Source organism: Armigeres subalbatus, chromosome 2 (assembly GCF_024139115.2).
Source record: "Armigeres subalbatus isolate Guangzhou_Male chromosome 2, GZ_Asu_2, whole genome shotgun sequence".
NCBI lineage: Eukaryota > Metazoa > Arthropoda > Insecta > Diptera > Culicidae > Armigeres > Armigeres subalbatus.
The window spans coordinates 358,655,332-358,677,974 of NC_085140.1; the positions used below are offsets into that span (position 1 = coordinate 358,655,332).

The window sequence follows — 22,643 nt, forward strand, 5'->3', positions numbered from 1 at the left end:
CCTAACCCCGAATCCCAAGGTGTCAGGCGACCCGTGCCGAAGGGATGAATGGCCTGGGGGTGAAACAATTAGCCAGGTCGTTAACGGAGCCTGTGGAGGTTCCACAGAGTGAGGGCTGCTTCGGCGGCAAGCGGGTGGCAGTGGGTGGTACCCACACACCCCAAGTGGTGCACATGTGGTGCAAGCGAACAGGAGTTAGGGTATTACTCGTAATACCCCCACAGAATCGAGGGACCGAGTGTATGGGTGAGCACACAAGTAAGTCTCGCATGGTACGCATGGTCAGTGAGTGTTAGAATGACTGAAGTCTGGTGAGGCCTGGCAGGAGTGTCAGGGGCAGATACCTCTGCGGCACCTCAGAAGTAGGGGACACAGAAAGTCTCGCTGCGTCTGGCAGGAGTGTCAGGGGTTGATGCTTCTGCAGCACCTCAGAAATCGGAGACATGTAAGGTAGTGGTGTGACCCCGTCCCAGGGTGGGGAGACCACCACATTGGCTGAGGACTACCTGGGCTTCGAAACGTCAATGGTGGGTGCTACCGGCATAGTACCTTACTGAGTCCTATTGACAGTGTCAAAGCCCAGGTAGGTGAGTGTTAGGCACGCTTGACGTGCCGGGTGTTCCACGCCCAAACGATGCACAGGAGGTGCACAGAGTGGATAAAAATGGGAGATGGGGTATTACAACCCCACTGGTGAGTGACTGAATGTCAAAGAGTGGTGCACAAGTGGTGCAAGCGATTGGGACTGAATGTATGAGCGAGCACACAAGTTAGACTCGCATGGTACGTATGGTCAGAGTGGCTGCTTAGGGCAGTAGTGTGATCCGGCTGTCAGGGACGGAATGAGTGAAGTCTCGCTAGGCCTGGCAGGAGTGTCAGGGGCAGATACCTCTGCGGCACCTCAGAAGTAGGGGACACGAAAGTCTCGCTATGACTGGCAGGAGTGTCGGGGGTTGATGCCTCTGCGGCACCTCAGAAATAGGAGACATGAAAGGGTCTGCCTCGTAGCTGAGGTAGGAGCGGCATAGGAGCCACCAACCTAGGGTCGCCTCCGGCTTGGTAGACAAGTGGTGCCACCCTGTTGCAGGATGGGGTGAACACCACACTGAGTGAGGACTGCCTATGCTGTGAGATGGCGGCATGGGGTACCCCCTGCAAGGTACCTGTTGTACCCTTGCAGTCATTCAAGCAACATAGGTAGGTGAGTGTTGGGGCACATGTGGTGCCAGTGTGTCTTAATGCAAATGTGTTGCATGGGGAGTGTCGAAGAGTTAGAGGCGCATACGATGCACTTGTGTACGTCATGGAGGGGCGCAATGCCCAATAGTCATCCCCAAGTATTGCTTAATTGCCGGCCGGGGGTAATGACTGGAGAGGAAGGAGTTGGTTTTAGTGGGTCGGGAGTGGTGATCCCAACCCCACACTACCTGGGTTCGCCTCCCCAGGTGTCTGTTTGCAGATTTCCATTACCTTCGTTAAAAAAAAAGAAAAAAAAAAAATACATACTGCCCTGACTCGCTCGAAATTTGATTTTGACGGAAAGTTCTGGGCGCTGATTGATACATATATTCAAAACACAAGACTTGCAAACTTTCCGAAACGTCGTTCACTTTTTGCGAGAGGTGAACTTGGATTTATAAACAATGGGCCTTTTCACGAGACGTTTAAAAACAGCTGATTCCATCGTCAATTGACAGTTCTTCTATGAAAGTGACAGCTTCGGACTTGCAGGCCTGTTCAGCGGTTGTAAACAATGTGCAGTCTCGGCAGTGTCACATGAAAAGGCCTATTTCATGGGTGCTTGAGCTTGTGCCTAAAGCACCTAATGCCCGACTGCGCAGGTATAATACACCACAAGAAGAAGATATTGACCATTGCACGAGTCAAATTCTCCATATAAAAAAAATTGTAAACATTGCCCTCATGAGAAGTCACTCCCATTTAAACACGGGTAAAAAAAATGTAAACATTGCCCTCATATGGTATCCGATGACGTCATGATGCAATCGTTAATTGTCAGATTTTCTGGATATGATACACTGCGCGGCGTTTGTAATGTTCCCAAATGGGTACTTGCACAAAACTTCACGCGGCGAATGACTGTCGAAAGGTACGGCCGCGCCAAACGATACACCGCAATGCTATTCACCCATAAGAATCAAGTAAACGGAGTGCAGAAAGCGCGGCGGTACCTTTCATAAAGGGTTCGCCGCGTGCAATTTTGAGAAAATCAGGCAATAATAAGGCAAGCAAGAACATGAGCACACAACCAGATTCGGTGTTTAGTTGAGGTTTACAACTTTTACTTGCGAAACTCGTGCACCGGTGCAGCAAAACCAAACCTGAACCGGAGCTCCGTGTACATAACCCACGGTTCATATTTCTGAACCGAACCGACGTGAGTACTAAACACTGCGTGCAGCAGCCAAGAACACAGTTTTGTTGAACCGTACCGGTGCAAAAACGGTTTTGCCTTTCTCGTAGAACAAAGTTGTACCGAAAGGCTATCATTTCACTCCGAAAACGAACTTTTATAGAAGCTCCGGAGACCCATAGTGCTATATACCAATCGACTCAACACGACGAACTGAGCTCATGTCTGTCCGTCCTTTTTTTTTTCTTCCTAAGCAATGGAGGGGGAATCTGCACAACAGACTTCCTGGGTTGGACGTCCAGGAAGTGCGGGTTTATGGACCACCTCCATCAGCAAACGAGGGAGGTAGGACTACACCCTCGACCCGCTAAACCGTTTCCATGGCCGCCAAGCCCATCGTCCCTTCGGTACAGCCAGAAAGTAATGCTTCATAGAGGGGCCAGTGCACAACACACCCTCGAGGTTAGCTGCGTGCCCTTGCAGCACCGAACATCGTGACTCGCTTTTTTTAGAAGAACACCATGGCATCGTGCCAGCGCATTGCCGGCTTTCCAGGTGGCCTTACCACGCCCTATGTCCTCGGAAGGTGGGAAGGTCGACTTCGCGCCTGCTTCCCTCTGCACGGCTGGTATCAAGAATGATGATGCCACCCCGCATAATAAAAAACAACATGTTATATGGTCAGAATCATTATTACGATGTAAGATATAGCTTCACAGTTTACGTTGCGGTTATCAAATACTTTTCGGCGATTCAACCATAACTGCTCGACATCAACGCTAAATGTCAATGTATAACATGCTGTCCCGAAAATGTTTTATATTTCCTGCATTATATGTCAACATTTTATCATACTGTCGAGCGAAAATTTTGCAGGCGAAAACGGCCGATTTTTTATGGTGACATAACTTAACAACCCATTCAACATATTGTTATTTGTCAAATAACCGTACACTGCCAAAAACATCTATATAAGATATATGTGTCGTTGTTATAAATTTTTGCAATAGCTGCACCCTAATATAACCGGTATAGAACCACACATAAATTAAATAATTGCTGATTCGAGACCACACATAAAGTTTATTTGGAAATATATTTTATTAGTAGTTCGCGTGGAGAATGGCTATGTGTGCGCTGATATACATCATAAGTTAAATCTATGGATTTTTGCCAATAAATATGTGTGGATTTTTAGTAGTGTACCACAAACTGTTGAAACTTTATATGAGATTGTTCATATACAGTTGTCAACAGTAAAGGATACTATTTCCGACCGCACGGGAAAATGTCCATGTACAGTTTGTAATTATGCGGGACGTGCACCCTAAATTTACCTCTCTGCGATAGGGCCTATTCGCCAACACATAGAGGGACTTGCTTGCTTGTTTCCTCTAAACCTGCGCACACCGGACACTCGGGCAAGGCCGAGTGCAATAAAAGTGCATTCAAATGTGCAGCGCAATGCAGCTGTCATTGAGTTTGATGTCAGTCTGAACTTAAGCGGTCCGATAACTGCAAAAATGTGGCAACTATCGAATTGCAGTTAAAAAGCATTGCAGTTAAATGACTTGCAGTTATCGAACATCTGCTACATATATTAAAAAGGGTCGGGGAAAGGACGTCCCCTTGTGGTAGTCCATTGCATAACCCTTCTGATGTGGTCTTCCCTGCTTCTGATGGTTACTACTCGATTGCGCAGAAATCCGGATATCCAGCATATGTACTCCTGGGGTATTATCAATTCTTGCATAACTTGTTGAAGTGTTTCCGTGCGGACGGCATTGAACGCATTACTCAGGTTCAGGAGCACTCCGATTGTGATTAGTCCTTTTCTTCGGTTTTCTTGGATGAGGTTCGTTATCGTATATGTATGCGTCACTGGACATCATTTGTGATGTTTAAGTCGAAATACACGTGTTCAAATGGCTGTCAGTTGACCCAACTAAAAAACCGAATTCGTTAGTTGGGCCGAGGTCGTGGCCCAACCAGCGAATCGCGACTGTAGCACTGCTATCCAGCTTTCCACGCTCGATAATGGCGGCTTGTCGGTATCACAGATAACAGATATTTAGGCTGGAACCAAGGGGTGGGACGCTGAGCACAATGTGTCAAGCACACATTTTCAAGATTTTACACATAAGTGTGGCACTGCGTGGCACACACTGCGGCACGCTTTTGACATTTGAATGATCATAATAAAAAATACTGGCAACATTGCTAAATTTTTGTTTTGACTTATGAAACGTGTGTAGCGTGACGTCACCTGACGTGATATGAGGACAATATTTACATGCTTTCGACCGTGGTAAAATAAAAGTGAATTCACACAGGGCAATGTTTATTTATTCATATGGGACATGGGAACAAACTAGGGTAAAATGCCCAATAGTGGACCCCCTAGTAGCGAAATTTTGCTCTTTTTTTCATAAGGAGTAGAAATTTTCAACATATTAATTCTGCTTGATATCTAATATCAAGTTCTGCATCTCCTCTTCATGATACATACCTAAAACACTAAAATATACGACGTTATTTGTTGAAATTAACATTTCAAAGTCTGACTGAATTTGCCCTATTGTAGACCCTGAAATCCATAATAAATTTGCTTCCCTATAGCCGACACTTCATTTAATTTTTATGTTCCGTTTCAGGACGTTCTTCTTCCTATTATGGACCCCTAAAATATTCCTATAATGGACACTCTCGTGTTTATTTTTTATAGAATTGTAAAAAATCATCTAATTTTACTTTCCATAGCATTTGTAATGCATGTAGTCAAATCATAGGAGTGTAAGGTAGGTTCTCCCGATGGAATTTCATAGCAAAATGTTTACATTGTGCTGTAATAATGCAAAAATGGCTGGAGGGTCCACTATTGGTTGGGGGTCCACTATTGGGCACTTTACCCTATCTGTTGGTTGGGTTGGGACACTTTGAAATCTCATCGTTAAGCCAACTTGGTCGAAAGACTGTTTTAATGATTTTGATTTTTTTCTTCATCACGGCAAGCAGTTCACCGAAAACAATTTGTCGGGAAGAGTTGTATCGTGGATGACAGGCGTCTCCCTCTCTTGATTTTTTACAGTCACTAGTGTTGCCAGATATTTCTGACTGTCAATATGACAATATGCCATACTTAAGGTGAGGCACAATTTATGGCACACTGTGGCACCAAGAATTACAAGAAAGTGTGGTGAACACAAATTAAGTTGTGCTCAGCGTCCCACCCCTTGGCTGGAACACAATTTATTGAAAATCCTGTGTAAACTTTTGAATTTATATACGATGGCCCACTACTGCCATCTACTCAACTGATTGCGGCAGTACATACGAACGCAGCTGATTAACAACCGTCGAACGCAGCCAATGTATTTGATAGCTGCATTCGGGCTGCGTTTTCAATAACAATGATCCTTGCGCCATCTCCAATCGATTGCCAAACGCTTCCCCAATTTAAAATTCATTTGAATTAACGGTTGCGGATGTTTACACATGTATCGGATGCCAGCCTCAATATCTGTTATCTGTGTCGGTATGTAAAAGTCAATCGGTCACTGTACTTTTTGACACTATAGTGAGCTTTCCTCTAGCTAGTGTCAAACAGTACAGTGACCGATTGATTTTTACATACCGACAAGCCGCCATTACCAAGCGTGGAAAGCTGGATAGGTCTGTTTCCGGCTGGAGTAGTATTGTCCTTACCCGGTTTTGGTACGGCGATTATGCGGATCTCTTTTAGATGATCTGGAAGACTTCCCTGTCTCCAGTAGCGGTTGAGGTCGATCAGGAAAAGTTTTGTCACCTCCGGTTTCAGCGATTTGAGCATGTCGTATGTGTTGCGGTAAGCTCCAGGTGCTGACGAAGTACTATTGCTTGATTTTCGCAAAATTGCACGCGGCGAACCCTTCATGAAAGGTATCGCCGCGCTTTCTTCACCCCGTTTACTTGATTCTTATGGGTGAATACAATAGAGGTAATAAACTATAGAGGAAGATTGTCGCTGTCGTCAGTGGCGAAACATCTTTTGCTGGCGAGGATAGGGCACTAAATGTCAATGAAGGAAAAATCAGTACGTTTTGACAGATATGTACCCAACATGTTTTGGGACGAAAACAAAGGGAACCGCAGCGACAATCGTCTTCTATCCGCGAGTGGTAATGGCCGCCAGCTTGCCGCGAGCCAGTTTTCCGCGAGCGGTAATGGCCGCCAGATTGCCTGCGGGTAAGTCTCTGATTTGACGTTTCTGGAGGTCAACTGCACCCACCATTCGAGCATTTTGATCAATGTGGTATATAAGAAAACTTGAATTCACTGAATCAGCACCTTCTTATATGCAACATTGGTCTGAATTCTCGGAGCGGTGGGTGCAGTTGACCTCCACAAACGTCAAATCAGAGACTGACCCGCAGGCAAGCTGGCGGCCATTACCGCTCGCGGAAAACTGGATAAGAAGGCTTGAATTCACTGAATCAGCACCTTCTTATATGCAACATTGGTCAAAATGCTCGAAGCGGTGGGTGCAGTTGACCTCCAGAAACGTCAAATCAGAGACTGACCCGCAGGCAAGCTGGCCGCGTTCATTTCATTCGCCGCGTGAAGTTTTGTACCCATTTGGGAACATTACAAACGCCGCGCTGTGTATCATATCCAGAATCTGACAATATTATAAATTTAAGGCGATAACTAAATGCGACCGAACAAGTCAAAATCAGTTGATTTTAAACGTCTCGTTAAAAGGCCTATTCAACTTAATTTTAAGGCTGTGAACCATTCCACCGATTCGTTTAACTTTTAGTTAGAATTTGACAATTCGATGGTTATTTTCCCATCGTGCCCAGCAAAAAAAGTTGTTGAATATTACATCGAAACAGCTGCAACCCACTGAATCCATCGGTTGTTGAATATTACATCATACGATGTACTCGGGAACATTCTGCGTAATAAACAGGAACGATGTAATTTTGTTTCCGACGTATTAAGCAGACAACGTAATCGAAGCGATGTAAAAAAAAGTGATGTATTATAGTAGGATGTACATGGCATAAATGAATCATAAATAATTGAGTTTTCTTTCTTGGTAGCGAAACTAATACTTTCTATTGATAATAAATTATATGATTTATTTCTCCATTTAAAACATGTTATTTTTTATTTTCTTCAAAAGTGGTTATCCGTAGTAACCATCCTCATATGCGTTCTTCTTTATGCCGGAAAGCGATGCTCTTCTTCGGTGTTACTTTCCCCTTCGTGAAGTCACCGGCGCAGCCAAGAAATCGTAGTGAAATGGTAGATGTCACACCGGAACAAAATAGTACGATCTTATTAGTGCCCTCGAATCTGCTCGCCATCGAGTGACAAATGTTTCCCTAGAGACTGCGACACGGACGAATTGTCGTAGAGGACTTACATGACGGCGATACATCGACCTTCAGAAAAATAAAAGAAAATATCAGTTTCAAACGCAATTATTATATAGAACAAAAAAAAAGAATGAGTTTATGATGTCCTACACATTTAATTGAGATGATTGATTTGATTTATCGCCTATAAATATATTTATCAACGATGACATAGTCCAAAACGTTTATGATTATGGCAGTGGATTTTTTCCGGGGCTCCAAACGGAATCTTTCTACAATTTGATACGGAATCTTAATTATATAGCTGTCCGAAAGGAATTTTTCTTGGATTCCAATTTGAGTTCATCTTGGTTCCCACACGAAATTCTTTTGGAGTTTAGAACTGAAGGTAATCCTTCCGAGGGAAATCCCTCTAGGATTTGTATAGTTGTTTTCTGAGATTCCAAAAGAAAACCCTCTGCAATTCATAAGAGCACCCCTCTAAAATTCCGGAGGGAATCCTTCTGAGATTTCGTCTGGGACTCCGAGGAAAATTCTTCGGGAATTCTGAAGGAATTTTTTCTGGGACTCCGGAGGGAATCCTTCTGGGACTTCGAAAGGAAATCTATCTGGGATTCCGAAAAGAAATACTTCTGGAATTCCGACTGGAAACTTTCTGGGATTGCAAGGTAGATCCTTCAGCGATTCCGAAGGGAATTTTGAGGGGAGTTTTGAAGGGAATCTTTTTAGGATTCCGAAATAAATCCTTCTGGGGTTCCGAGGGAAATTCTTCTGGAATTTCAAAAGATTCCTTCTGGGTTTTCAAAGGAAAGCATTATTGGATTCCAAATTAAATTCTTCTGGTTTCCTGTGTGATTCCGAAGGGAGTCCTTCTGCGATCTCCGACGGAATCCTTCTTGGATTTCAAAGGGAATCATTCTGGAATTTCGAAGACAATCCTTCTGGGAGTCTGAAGGGAATACTTTTGAAAATGGAAAATAACTCTGATTCCGGATGAAATCCTTCTTGGATTTCGGAGGGAATCCTTATGGGATTACGAAAGGAAATCCTGGAACCCAGAAGAGAAATGGTCTGAGATTGGAACGGAAGAGAATCCTTCAGGGATTCCGAATGGAATCCTTCTGAGATTTCGAAAGGAAATCCAGAAGGATGGATTTCGATGGGAATCCTTCTGGGATTCCGGATCGAATCTTTCTGGGATTTTGAAGAGAATCCTTCTGAGATAATAAAGGGAAATCTATTCTAAAATAGATTCCGCAGGGAATTCTTGTGGAATGGATTCTGAAGTTCCAAAGGGAATCCTTTTGGTGTTTTGAGGCGAATCCTTGTGGGATTCCGAAGGAAATTCTCCTGGGATCAATTCCGAGGGGAATCCTTCTGGAATTATACGAAGGTTAACACCGGGGGGAATTCGTCTAGGACAGCGGTTCTCAACCTTTTTCATAAGAGGTACCCCTTCCAACTTTTGCATGCTTTGAGGTACCCCCCCCCCTTTTATGGTGTAAATGAAAATAAGTATCTTCTTCTTCGTTGGCATTACATCTCCCACTGGGACATTGCCGCCTCGCAGCTTAGTAAGCACTTCCACAGTTATTAACTGCGAGGTTTCTAAGCCAAGTTACCATTTTTGCATTCGTATATCATGAGGCTAACACGATGATACTTTTATGCCCAGGGAAGTCGAGACAATTTCCTATCCGAAAATTTTCTAGACCGGCACCGGGAATCGAACCCAGCCACCCTCAGCATGGTCTTGCTTTGTAGCCGCGCGTCTTACCGCACGGCTAAGGAGGGCATAAGTATAAATAATATGAAAAATGAACCTGAAAACTAACGGGATGTATAACTCTTCATAAAGTTGGTTGATATTTTCATTAGTACGTGAAATGATTTTTATTAGGTTTATACTTTCCTACAGGACTTGTCTCCTAAAAGTAAGCTTCTGCGCATCTAGAAAAGAGCCTTCCGAGCTTCTTGAAGGGAGGCTTCCGAAAGGCGACTTTGAAGCCCTTGAAAGGGGGCTTCCGAGCTTCTTGGTGGGAGCCTTCCGAAGAAGGCTTCCACGCCTCTTGAAAGGTGATTTTCGAGCCGCTTTCAAAATGCTTCTGAGCCTCATGAAAGTAGGCTTCCAGAATACCAGAAAGAAGAATTTCAAGCCTCTTAAAAAAAGCTTTCAAGCCTCTAGAAAGGAGGCTTCCGAACTTCTTAAAAAGGGGTTTCCCGAGCCTCTTGAAGGAGCCTTCCGAGCATCATGAAAGAAGCTTTCCGAGTCTTCTGAAGGCAGCCTTCCGATCTTTTCGAAGGGAGGCTTCCGACCCACCAGAAGCTTCTAGGCATCTTGAAAGGACGCCACGGAGCCTCTTCAAGCCTATAGAAGGGAGGATTCCGAGCCTCTTGATTTGAACCTTCCAACCCTAGTAGCACACTTGTTCCATATGGGTTACTGCAACTCATATGTGACCAGATTTAGTCACAATGAAGTTGCTGCAACCATTTTTGTCTGACTTGTACTGCTCGAAAAGCCTTCGAAAGGCGGCTTCCAATGCTTTGAAAAGAAGGCTTCTGATCATCTTGAAAATACGCTTCTGAACCTTTTGAAAGGAAATTCCGAGCCTCTTGAAGGAAAGTTTCCAAACCTGTTGAAAGGAGGCTTACGAGCCTCTTTAGAGGATCCTTCCGAGCATATTGAAAGGAGCCTTCCAAGCATTTTGGATGGAGCCTCCCGAACTTTTTGAAAGGAGCATCCCGAGCCCCCTAAAAGAGCCTTCCGAGCCTCTTCAAAGGAGCCTCCCAAACCTCTTGAAAAGGAGGTCTCCGAATCTCTTTAAAAAAGGACTCTCAGCCTCTTCAAAATAGGCTTCCGAACCTCTTGAAAAGAATCCCTAGAGCCTCTGGGAAGGTGCCCTTAAAAGAGGCTTCCGAGAATCGTAGAAGAATGCTTCCGATTCTCTTGCAACTAAGCAATTGAGCATTTCGAAAAAAAAAATCCTTCATGCCTCTTCGTACCTTCAAACTCAAGATTTTAGTTACAAAGCATATATAATCCAATATTTTGTTTTATGCACGATTTGAACATTTTCAAAATTTATTCAGTAGACGTTTTGTCCTTTTGATTTTTTGTCGCACTGCCCTTCATACACTGTGCTGGTTGTGGAGGGCAGGATTCAATAAGTTTCGATTTACTGATAGCCATGCATATTATGTACAAGACAAAGTTTAAAAATAAAAATAAATTACCCAATCATTAAAACTTTATCAGTAAGCTTTAAATGGAATTTTAATACATCTGCCATTACGCTTTGTTGTTCGAGGTACCCCTTGGAACCAGCGAAGGTACCCCCAGGAGTACATGTACCCCAGGTTGAGAACCGCTGGGCTAGGACTCGTAAATTTTTTTCTGAGATTCCAAAGGAAACCCCTCTGCAATTCCGATGGGAACCCTTCAGGGAAAATTCCGAAGGGGATTTTTCTGGGATCCCGAGGGAAATTCTTCTGGAATTCTGAAGGAAATTCTTCTGGGACTCCGGAGAGAATCTATCTGGGACTCCAAAAAGAAATCCTTCTAGAGTTCCGACTGGAAACTTTCTGGGATTCCAAAGCGGATCCTTCAGCGATTCCGTAGGGAATCCTTTTAAGGTTTTGAAGGGAATCTTTTTAGGATTCCGAAACCGGAATTTCAAAAGAAATCCTTTAAATATTCCTTCTGGGTTTTCGAAGAAAAGCATTCTTGGATTCCAAATGAAATTTTTCTGGGAATTTTATGTGGGATTCTGAAGTAAATCCTTTTGAGATTGTGAGATGTGTGAATCCTTTTAGGAATCCGTTGGGCATTCTTTTGAGAGTCTGAAGGGAATACTTTCGAAATGGATTCAAAAGGAAATAACTCTGATTCCAGATGGAATGCTTTTTGAATTCCTTATGGAATCCTTCTTGAATTTCGAAGGGGATCCTTGTGGGATTACGAAAGAGGATATATACCTCTCGAATTCCGAAAGGAAATTGTTCTGGGATTCCGAAAGCGATTTCGACTCGGATTTCAAAGGAAAGAATGGAGAGATGGAGAGGATGGAGGAAGCCTACATCAGACAGAAGAGAGAAGCTAAGCGGATCGGACTAGTCATCAACACGTCGAAGACGAAGTACATGATAGGAAGAGGTTCAAGAGAAGACAATGTGAGCCACCCACCACGAGTTTGTATTGGTGGTGACGAAATCGAGGTGGTTGAAGAATTCGTGTACTTGGGCTCACTAGTGACTGCCAAAAATGATACCAGCAGAGAAATTCGGAGACGCATAGTGGCTGGAAATCGTACGTACTTTGGACTCCGCAAGACGCTCCGATCGAATAGAGTTCGCCGCCGTACCAAACTGACAATCTAAAAAACGCTTACATATTAGACCGGTAGTTTTCTACGGACTCGAGACCTGGACGATGCTCATGGAGGACCAACGCGCACTGGGAGTTTTCAAAAGGAAAGTGGTGCGTACCGTCTATGGTGGGGTGCAGATGGCGGACGGTAAGTGGAGGAGGCGAATGAACCACGAGTTGCATCAGCTGTTGAGAGAACCATCCATCGTTCACACCGAAATCGGAAGACTGCGGTGGGCCGGGCACGTTGCCAGAAAGTTATCCGGTGAAAATGGTTCTCGACAACGATCCGACGGGAACAAGAAGGCAAGGTGCACAACGGGCATGGTGGATTTATCAGGTGGAGGGCGATTTGCGGACCCTGCGTGGTTGGCGACGTGCAGCCATGGACCAAGCTGAATGGAGAAGACTTTTATGTATTGCACAGAGGCCACTCCGGTCTTAGTCTGATAAATAAAATAATAAATTTCGCTTAGAATCTCTTAACCCTTATGCGGCCAACAAAAAAACACACGTGGATGACCGACAGGGTACCCGTGTTCCCATAAATTGATATTCTCATAACTTCAACAATTTTCAACCGATTTGACAGTTTTGGAAACAGAAACTCATATACTTTTTGCCCAATGTCAAGGTTCACAGCTTATACCCATGGTTATACAAGAAATCTTTGAAGTAAGGCTTAAGAGTCTACACGCGTAACCAAAGGCCATTCAACCAGTTTCAAATATGCTACAAGCTCTTTGCGCTTCTTAGAATTGAAGGTGTTCATAGTATATGCTTCGGGTAATTCAATAATCCCTGAAATGAGGTCTTAGTCATCCGAGAAATCTCTGGAGTAAAGGCCTATTATACAAATTCAAATACGATACATGCTCTTTGTGGTACTTAGCATAGAATGCGCTCACAGTATATGTTCCGAGTCATCCAAGAAATCTCTGGAGTAAGGCCTTAAGGTCTACACTCGTAACCATGGGTCTATGGACTTGTTTCAAAAGTGGTACATGCTCTTTGCACATCTTGAAATCAAATGTGATCACTACATATGTTCTGCGCTATCGAAGAAATCTGTCAGATAAGTCCTCTGGCGTCTTCATTGCATATGTTCATGGTCATCCAAGAAAACCCTGGAAAAGGCCTTCAGGTCTACACGTGTAACCAAAGATCTTTCAGATTTTTTTTCAAAAGTGTCACATGCCCTTTGTGGTACATAGAATAGATTGCGTCTATTGCATAGGTTCATGGTCATCCAAGAAAACCCTGGAATAGGCCTTTAAATCTGCATGGGTACCCAGAGATCTTTTGGCTTGTTTCAAAAGTGGTACATGCCCTTTGTGGTACATAGAATAAAATACGTCCATTGCATATGTTTATGGTCTTCCAAGAAAATGCTAGAATAGGCCTCAGGATCTTCACACGTAACCAGATACCTTTCGGATTGTTTCAAAAGTGGCATATGCCCTTTGTGGTACATAGAATATACCGCTTTCATTGCATATGTTCATGGGTATCCAAGAGAACACTTGAACAATCCTCAAGAACTCGGCCTATTTGAATAGTTATACATGCCTTTTATTGTACGTAGAATAGAATGCACCCATTTCAAATGTTCATGGTCATCCAAGAAAACCCTGAAGTAAGGCATTTGAATCTACACCAGAGGTATATCAGCCTGTTTTAAATTTGGTACATGCCTTTGGGGCCCATGAATAAAATGCGTTCATGGCATATGCTAATGGTCATCCTAGAAATTTATGGAGTAAGACTTCTAGGCTTACATGAATATCTAGAGGGTCTTTAAGGTCACTCCTTATGGAATACAAGTTTCAAAGTGCTCGCGTTTTCGGGGGCACACCACTCGATACGGAAGCAACGCACTACTGTCATTTTTATTAATTCACGCATGCTGCGACGCAGCAAAGCTAAATCAACAAAAATGATAGTTGTGCGCCGCCTCCGTATCGATTGGCACTTTGAAACTTGGATTCCGTGAGGAGTGTCCTTAACCTAATTTTAATATGGTACATGATCTTTGCGATATTAGCCCGTTTTTTCACTCACGTTCTCGGCGTTGTATCGTTCCAATTTAATTACATTTCGCATTTCCAAAGAATAGACAACTTCATATTAGTGATATGAATGAAGTTTGTATACTACCTGGAACCAACAACAACAAGACAACAATAACTATTTGGAATGCTAATATATCAAGATGAGGTTTCACATCTTGTTTATTCTTCAATAACTGCCCAGAGCTAATGACAACAACTTGAACTACTTGAAATGCAAACATATACCAATAGCCTTCCGTTCGTGGGTTGATCTGCAGATCATTCCTATATGGAGTTCATAGACTACCTAGTACCATGGCAAAAACAAAAACTACAGCAGACGTTCGATAACTGCAATGCTTTTTAACTGCAATTCGATAGTTGCAACAGTTTTACAGTTATCGGACCGCTAAACTTCAAACCGATGTCAGACTCAATGACAGCTGCATTGCGCTGCACATTTAGATGCACTTTTATTGCATCTGACGTCGATTGACAACCGTTTGACGTCTAGAGTGCGTTGCAGTTATCGAACGGCATACGATAACTGAAAAGTAAACATTTTGCAGTTATCGAACGGCTACTGTGCTAGGAATGCGTACATTCACTCAGATGAGGTTGACCCGATTTTGTCACTCCCAGATTTTTTCTTCAAACGCTGCCTCCGTTACCGAGGTCGATCCTCAGACCTTGACTCTATGGAGTTCGTAGACTACCTGGAATCCTCGACAACAACAAGAACTACATGAAATACAAACATATCCAGCTTTCCACGCTCGCCATAATGGCGGATACCATAAAAATTTTGACATCAACTGTTTCCCGACACTGAACTGAAATTTTAGTCTAAGCAAGCGATGATTTCTTTCGTTACCATTGACAGTCCAAAGATTGTTATTTTTCGTCAACAAGAAAACTTGTAAACGTAATCGTATCAAAATAAATTCTATTCTCTTCATATTTTCTAATATTTCTTTTATTTCAGATAGCATGTAACCATGATGCTTACACGTTTATAGAATGAAATACAATTTTGGTCAAATTATGCGAGAGGTCATACAGTGAAAGTGGGCTCAGATTGCACCTGTCCCTTGAGGTTTAAAATAATCCGGACACGATGTGGCTCAAGTTTGTACTATTGGCCAACTACCCATTCAACGCGATCCAAAACGTTTCGCATTCTCAATTGCGATGCTACAGCTGGGGTCCCGTCCCAACAAATGACTCAGTTCAACTTTTTTATTAACGGTAACATTCGAATAGTGTGTCAATAAAGCATTAAGTTTCTGCTGGCTGAACGTTAATGTAATAATTAGGATGTCTATAGACTTTTACAAGTGGGCCTATACTCGTTTACGTTTGAATGCTTGTTGGTACGGATGTAAATTAGCATTGTCGACTCGAACGAATTTGGTTGATTTGAAAATTTGGTTTTCTGCAAAGAAATCTAATTTCTTGTTACGCCTTAAATGATTTTTTTTGGGATTGTCATGTGCTGAAAAACACATCAGCGCCGAATTTCACTTTGTTTTGCAAACTCTTCTTGAGTCATAAGTTTGAGCATTGACACGTTGTTTGCGAAATCAACCAGATTATTGAGTTCGTGAAATACGAAAGTTTTTAATAATAACCCATGGTATTTCTTTCTTCGTGCTGGAATGCCGAGAAACAGTACTTGAAACATTGCTCACAGCTGTCGCTGACCGTTGACTTTTGCAGCAACTAAATAGAACTTGTAGAAGATTGTAACCCTCTTTAGAATGACCGAACTTTAGCTGAAAGAAATAACATATTAATTAAATGTTTTTAATTGAAAATTCTCAATACCAAAGATGAAAGGTCTTATGCGTAGATTGCTTGTTGACTGAAAATAATAAACATTGGGATGTCATTGGCAACGAAGAGTACACTGCATACTTTGATGAAAATTCCAGTTCAGTGTCGGGAAACAGTTAATGTCAAAACTTTTATAGCATCCGCCATTATGGCGAGCATGGAAAGCTGGATACCAAGAAGGGCTCACGCAACTTGTTTATTCTTCGCCTCCATTACGGAGATTATTCCAAAGACTTTGACTGTATGAAGTTCGTAGACTACCTGGAACTCACGACAACAACAAGAACTACATGAAAAACAAACATATGCCAAGAAGGGGTCACAAAACATGTTTATTCTTCAATAACTGCCTCCATTACGGAGGTTGATCCACCGATCTTGAATCTATGAAGTTCGTAGACTACCTAGAGCCCACGACAATAACCAGAGTCCAGAACTACTTGGAACACAAACATATGCCAAGAAGGGGTCACACAACTTGTTTATTCTTCGATAACTGCCTCCATTACGGAGATTGATTCGAAGACCTTGACTGTGTGGAGTTCGTAGACTACCTGGAACTCACGACAACAACAGGAACTACTTGGAATACAAACATATACCAAGAAGAAGTCATGCAACTTGTTTATTCTCCGATAACTGCCTCCATCACGGAGATTGATCCGAAGACCTTGACTGTATGGAGTTCGTAGACTACCTGGAACTCACGACAACAACAAGAACTACATGAAAAACAGATATATATATATATATATATATATATATATATATATATCAAGAAGGGGTCACACAACTTGTTTATTCTTCATTAACTGCCTCCATTACGGAGATTGATCCACAGACCTTGAATTTATGGAGTTTGTAGACTACCTGGAACCAATGACAACAAGAATTACTTGGAATACAAACAAATACCAAGAAGGGGTCACACAACTTGTTTATTCTTCAATAACTGCCTCCGTTACTGAGGTTGATCCACAGATCTTGACTCAATGGAGTTCGAAGACTACCTGGAGCCCACGACAACAACAAGAACTACTTGGAATACAAACATATACCAAGAAGTCACGCAACTTGTTTATTCTTCGTTAACTGCCTCTATTACGGAGATTGATCCGAAGACCTTGACTGTATGGAGTTCGTAGACTATCTAGAATCAATGACAGCAACAAGAACTACTTGGAATGCAAACATGTTTTAAGAAAAGGTCATTGGATGACCCGGAATATATACTGTGAAAGCATTATATGCTAAGCACCATAAAGAGCATGTACCGTTTTTGAATTTGCACGGTAGACCTTTGGTTACGTTAGCAGACCATAAGATCTTATTCCAGGGATTTTTTGGATGACTTAGACCTTACTCCAGGGGTTTTTGGAGACCCAGAATATATACTGTGAACACCGACTATTCTAAGAAGCGCAATGAGCATGTAATATATTTGAAACTGGTTGATAGTCCTTCGGTTACGTGTGTAGACTCTTAAGCCTTACTTCAAATATTTCTTGTATAACCATGGACATAAGCTGTAAACCTTGACAATGGGCAAAAAGTATATGAGTTTCTGTTTCCAAAACTGTCAAAATTATCTAAATCGGTTGAAAATTGTTAAAGTTATGAAAATATCAATTTATGGGAACACGGGTACCCTGTCGGCCATCCACGTGGTAAAAAAAATCAGATGCCCCTCCCCACGTCCCTCCTTACTGTATCAACGTGATTTTCTCATTGCTACATTTTATGGAGTTCTTAGATGTCACCGAGTTTCAGCTTTCAGCTATAAAAAGTCATTGAAATATCACCACTTGAAGTTGAAAAAGGAACACGGGTACCCCGTCGGCCGCATAAGGGTTAAGGATTCCGCTTGCAGACCCCGAAGAATTTCGTTCAAAATACTCTGATGATTCTACTCGAAACGCCCAAAAGATTCCGCTGTGAATCCACGAAGGATTCCGCTTAAAATCTGTAAAGCATTCCGCTCATAATATTAAAATTATTCAGCTTAGAATCCACTAAAGAGCCTGTTCGGAATCCACAAAGTATTCCGACCGGAATCTATAATGGATCATGTTTACAATCCCCAAAGGATAAGGCTCAGTATCCCCGAAGAATTTCATTCGGAAACCACAAAGGATTTCGCTTCCCCAACAGATTCAGTTTGAAACACCCAAAGTACTCCTCTCAGTGGACCCGAAGAACCAATACGGTTCAAAGGTCTATAATAAAGAACCAAACCAAACCCAGCTCCTCTTAGTATGTGATGACCTTAAATAAAAAATCACAATAATGAAGAAATTAATTAAATAAAATAAATAAATTTAAAAAAAACTTAAAGATGTAGCCTAATCGGGTTGTACGCAAAGGTAACGTTGGACTACGTATAGTCGTTTGTAAGGTAGGATGAGCCAAGATGGGTCACCTAAGACGAACCCTTAAGATGATTATACAATAAAGTCAGAAAAAGGTAAAGCACGTGGTTTACAAAATGGCCGATTTCTGGCTTTATTGTATAATCACCTTTATGTCTCAAAATAGAAACATTTTCATTTAGCTAAGAAAATTATTTTGAGCTTTTTAGTAGAATGTTTTCACCTGTTATAAGACGAGTTTATACAATCCCATTGAATTCCACCACTTAATTGTATCTTGACAGATACGTATTTCGACCTCAACAGTAAGGCCGTCTTCAGTGTCTCGTATACTAAGTCGAGTCAAGTACAATATAAACTCATCTTATGACAGGTTCATTTAGCTTTTAACTTGGATCTATAAAAATAGCTCACAATCTGTTAGCCAGGCGCATGAAATAACAAAAATTCTACTTTTTATTTCATTTAGAGTAATTAAACTTGAAGTCTATTTGAATATATAAGGATTTTGAAGCTTAGGATTACACCATAGGGAAGATCCATAAAGTACGTCACGCAAAAATTGACGATTTTCGCCCCCCACCCTTTGTCACACTTTTTGTATTAAACCTATAAAATTTCTGTATGAGTCGTCACGTCACGCTGCTCGGAACCCCCCTCCCCACTAGGAACGTGACGTACTTTGTGGATGGCCCCATACTATACAACGCAAAGTTCACATCCCTCTTGCGTTGTTCTATGCTGGAAACATGAAAAGTAAAACTTCAAATAATCAAAATATTTAAAAATTATTACTTTAACCTACCATCTACAAATACTATCACTATATTTGATCTAACATTCAAACCTAGCTGCACAGATTCGGAAAAATTACAACGCAGAGTTATAACCTCTCTTGCGATTTACCAAATAAAGATTTATTATTATTATAATAAGTTTAGGATATTACATTAGGCAAGGCTACAAAAGCCATAGTTCAGGATTAAAATGTAAAGATTCTTTCAATTTAATATGTGTGCTCCGTTGAATCGTTTGGCGTCGCCCGACAGATACCTGTTCTTGGCACTTATTTCTTTTAAAGGTTTTTTTTCCAATCTACTTGTGTCCCCCACATTATTTATGTAAAAGTGCTGACGACCCATAGTACTAAAGATTATGAGCAGAACGGATAGGCATAACTTCAAGGAAATAACCACCGCCATCCATTGGAAATCGAATATTAGCATTGAGAAATTCGCACAAATTCGTAGATGGTACAAGCCAAGACTATTGTATGAGAGCAGCATCATTTTCATTCGATACCACCTGGGAGTTACCACAGATATTGATTTTGGGCACATCATAGTCGAGATTTATCACGGGAGTTTTTTTTTTGGGATTATGTGGAAGGTTATAACAGTATAATCGTTTTTGATAGAACATGAAACACAGAATAACTAAGATAGAAATACAAAGTAAGAAGAGGACAAGCCTGAAATGGAACTCACGGCCTCCTGCTTATAAGACAGAAGCGGTAGCCACTAGACCACCGAGCTCTAGAATTCCATTCGAAATCGAATATGTTCAAAAAATCCTTTGTATAGGAAACTTATTACTATGTACTTACGTTACGGTTCTAGGTACATCCTCTTGGTGTCCCAAGGCATCCTATCCTTTTTTTAAGTAGATGCAAAACGTTTTCTTAGAACCGGCACATCGAGCCTGGTGGAGCAAGCCAAATTTTTCAATAATTGTTCGTAAATGTAGATGTTGACCGAACCTAAATAAAAATTAGGGATAAAAAGTGAACTCTTTTATAATTTAATTCATGAAAACTTACCAGAATTGAATATTACGGGCTTTTCCTGCGCATTAAAAGTTGTAAACGGGTGAAAATGGTTCTTGATAGCGATTTGAAGGGCATGGGTTATGGGTCGATCGAGAAGAAAACAACATACAGGCTGTTCCGTCCGGCCTGAAAATGTGAATGAAAATATCAACAATTAGAAAAAAATAGAATAAAATGATCAATAGTAGATCTGCTATATAGTAGCAGAAGCTTGCCCTTGCTGCCATTCTTGCTGCAATTAGGCGAGGAAATTTCAAGCATATTAAATTCGTGTGGCAACTGATAACCTCTGATAACAATAAGTTCTGCATCTCCCCTGATACTTAAGCCCACAGTCCACCGTCTGTCATATTGAAAAACATTTGTCAATTTAGATGTATGTAATTAAACTTTTTAGAAATGACCATGGATTTCAGGCTGACTTGACAAATATTTTGTCATTATGACAAACAGTGTCTTCTTCTTTTTATTCGCATTACATCCCCACACTGGGACAGAGCTGCCTCGCAGATTAGTGTTCATTAAGCACTTCCACAGTTATTAACTGCGATTTTTCTAAGCCAAGTTACCATTTTTGCATTCGTATATCATGAGGCTAACACGATGATACTTTTATGCCCAGGGAAGTCGAGACAATTTCCCAACCGAAGATTGTCTAGACCGGAACCGGGAATCACCGCCCTCATTTTTATTAATTTATTAATTCAGTTTTCTTTCATTTCCTGATATTACAAGTGCAATACAAGTAGTACCAATCTATATGCTGCAGCTGTATGCCTCATGTGTAATATTTACGATGCAGTTGCAACATCCAAAAATAGGAGAAAATTTGATTGTCGCGAGAGCCTGATAGCATTATCATTCAAGTATTAAGTGATAAAAATAGTAAATTGTTGTTTAACAGCCTGTTCAATACTCACCGGAGAAATCAATTCAACATGATGCTGCGACCTGGTAAACTCAGTTTGGGCGTTTTTCGGGATCATCTCGCGAGCAAAAACTAATGGGTGGGAAATCATTCAATCGACAGTAAACGAGTTTCAAATCCAGCGCTTCCGGACTCAACGTTTATTCGGATAAGCGTTTCATCGCTCAAACCAGCCGTCGGAAAGTCGACTATCAGCTTTGGCAGCGTTGCACAGAACAGGATCAAATGTTTTGCGGAAAATCTTTTGCCTCAGGCAACCTTCTTGAGCTGCGCGTTGAAATCCATCTCGAAAAGCAGTCCCCTTCGTCAAACACAGAGTACTACACCGCTGACAGTTCCGATCCGGCAGCATGCGAATGGCCGCAAACTGCAAATCCATTGAATCAACTTGAAGTTCTAGGATCGTTTTTAATTCCGTCAAATTTCCCAGCTGCTTTTGAACTTGTACGTACGTTTCACAAACAGGATTTACCCGAGCCTGTTTTGGCCATCGCAACCATATCGCGGCTCTTCATATCAGCGGGATAGAGTTTTGCGCTGGATTTGAGTTGGCACAGGCACTTCCATTTTGACGATTGTCTTCCAGGATCCGCATGCTTTTTCTTGGCCGTTCTTTCCCGTCGTCGAAATCCGCGAATGCTTACCGTCGTTTTCAACGAAAAACCCAGGAAAAAACAATCGGATTTTTCGTATCTATTTTGATGGAAAATTTTACCTAATTAAGCACGTTATTTTCACCAAATAATAATTAATATTACAATCACGAATTAAATACATCAGAGAAAAACTAAACAGTAAAAATAATTTCGCAACACAACTCCAGCACAAAATGGCGATAAACAAAACAGCGCCGATCCCGGTGGCGCGATCGACTTCAATTCCGCAGTGTTGCGAAAAAATTATATTATCAATGGATATAATATTGTATCCAAATTGTGTAATTTTACACAACTCTATTGGGTTCAAATGGTTGCATCATTTTCTGTGTAATATTCGATGTATTGACAATCGAATATTACACAAATGCGACGTATCAGAAATTAATGAATCTGCTTTTGTGTAATTTTCAGGCAATGTAAAATTACATCAACATGAATGTTAATATGCATTATGATTCTGGCATTACAGTAGACATTTTGGTACATCGCTAAGACTACATCGCTGCACATTACATTATTTGTTGCTGTGTGGGTAAAATTTTACTCGAAGCTGACCCATTTGAGTTTTGACAGATTGATAGTTATTCGGAACGAAATGGATTTGGTGCCAATTTTCTCACGAACAAAGTTTAACTATTGAACTGTCAAATCTAACCATGCTCCGGAGCAGGGTTATTTTTAACCACGGCGAAATAACCATCGAACTGTCGAAATTTAACTAAAAGTTAAACGAATCGATGGAATGGTTCACAACCCTTAGTTGTTTGTTTGATCCTCATTTTGGTTTGCTTGATCTTACCGTGTATGTTTTAGTGCGTTGTTACGACGGATGTTCTGGTTCAGTGTACTTCAATTTCGTTTTGTTT

General features: G+C 41.6%; 1 long non-coding RNA gene across 2 annotated transcripts; it reads right to left on the reverse strand.

The window, feature by feature from the left end:
- Nucleotides 1–7,218: 7,218 nt before the first annotated feature.
- LOC134217136 (uncharacterized) lies at nt 7,219–21,949 on the reverse strand. Of its 2 annotated transcripts, XR_009980922.1 has the most exons (5): nt 21,877–21,949; nt 21,111–21,811; nt 20,182–20,316; nt 19,969–20,121; nt 7,219–7,803 (listed from the first exon to the last, which is right to left on the reverse strand). It is a non-coding gene; the product is annotated as an uncharacterized LOC134217136 (long non-coding RNA). The 2 variants fall into 2 exon arrangements; XR_009980921.1 differs by having other exon boundaries at nt 21,111–21,940.
- Between the last annotated feature and the right edge of the window lie 694 nt (nt 21,950–22,643).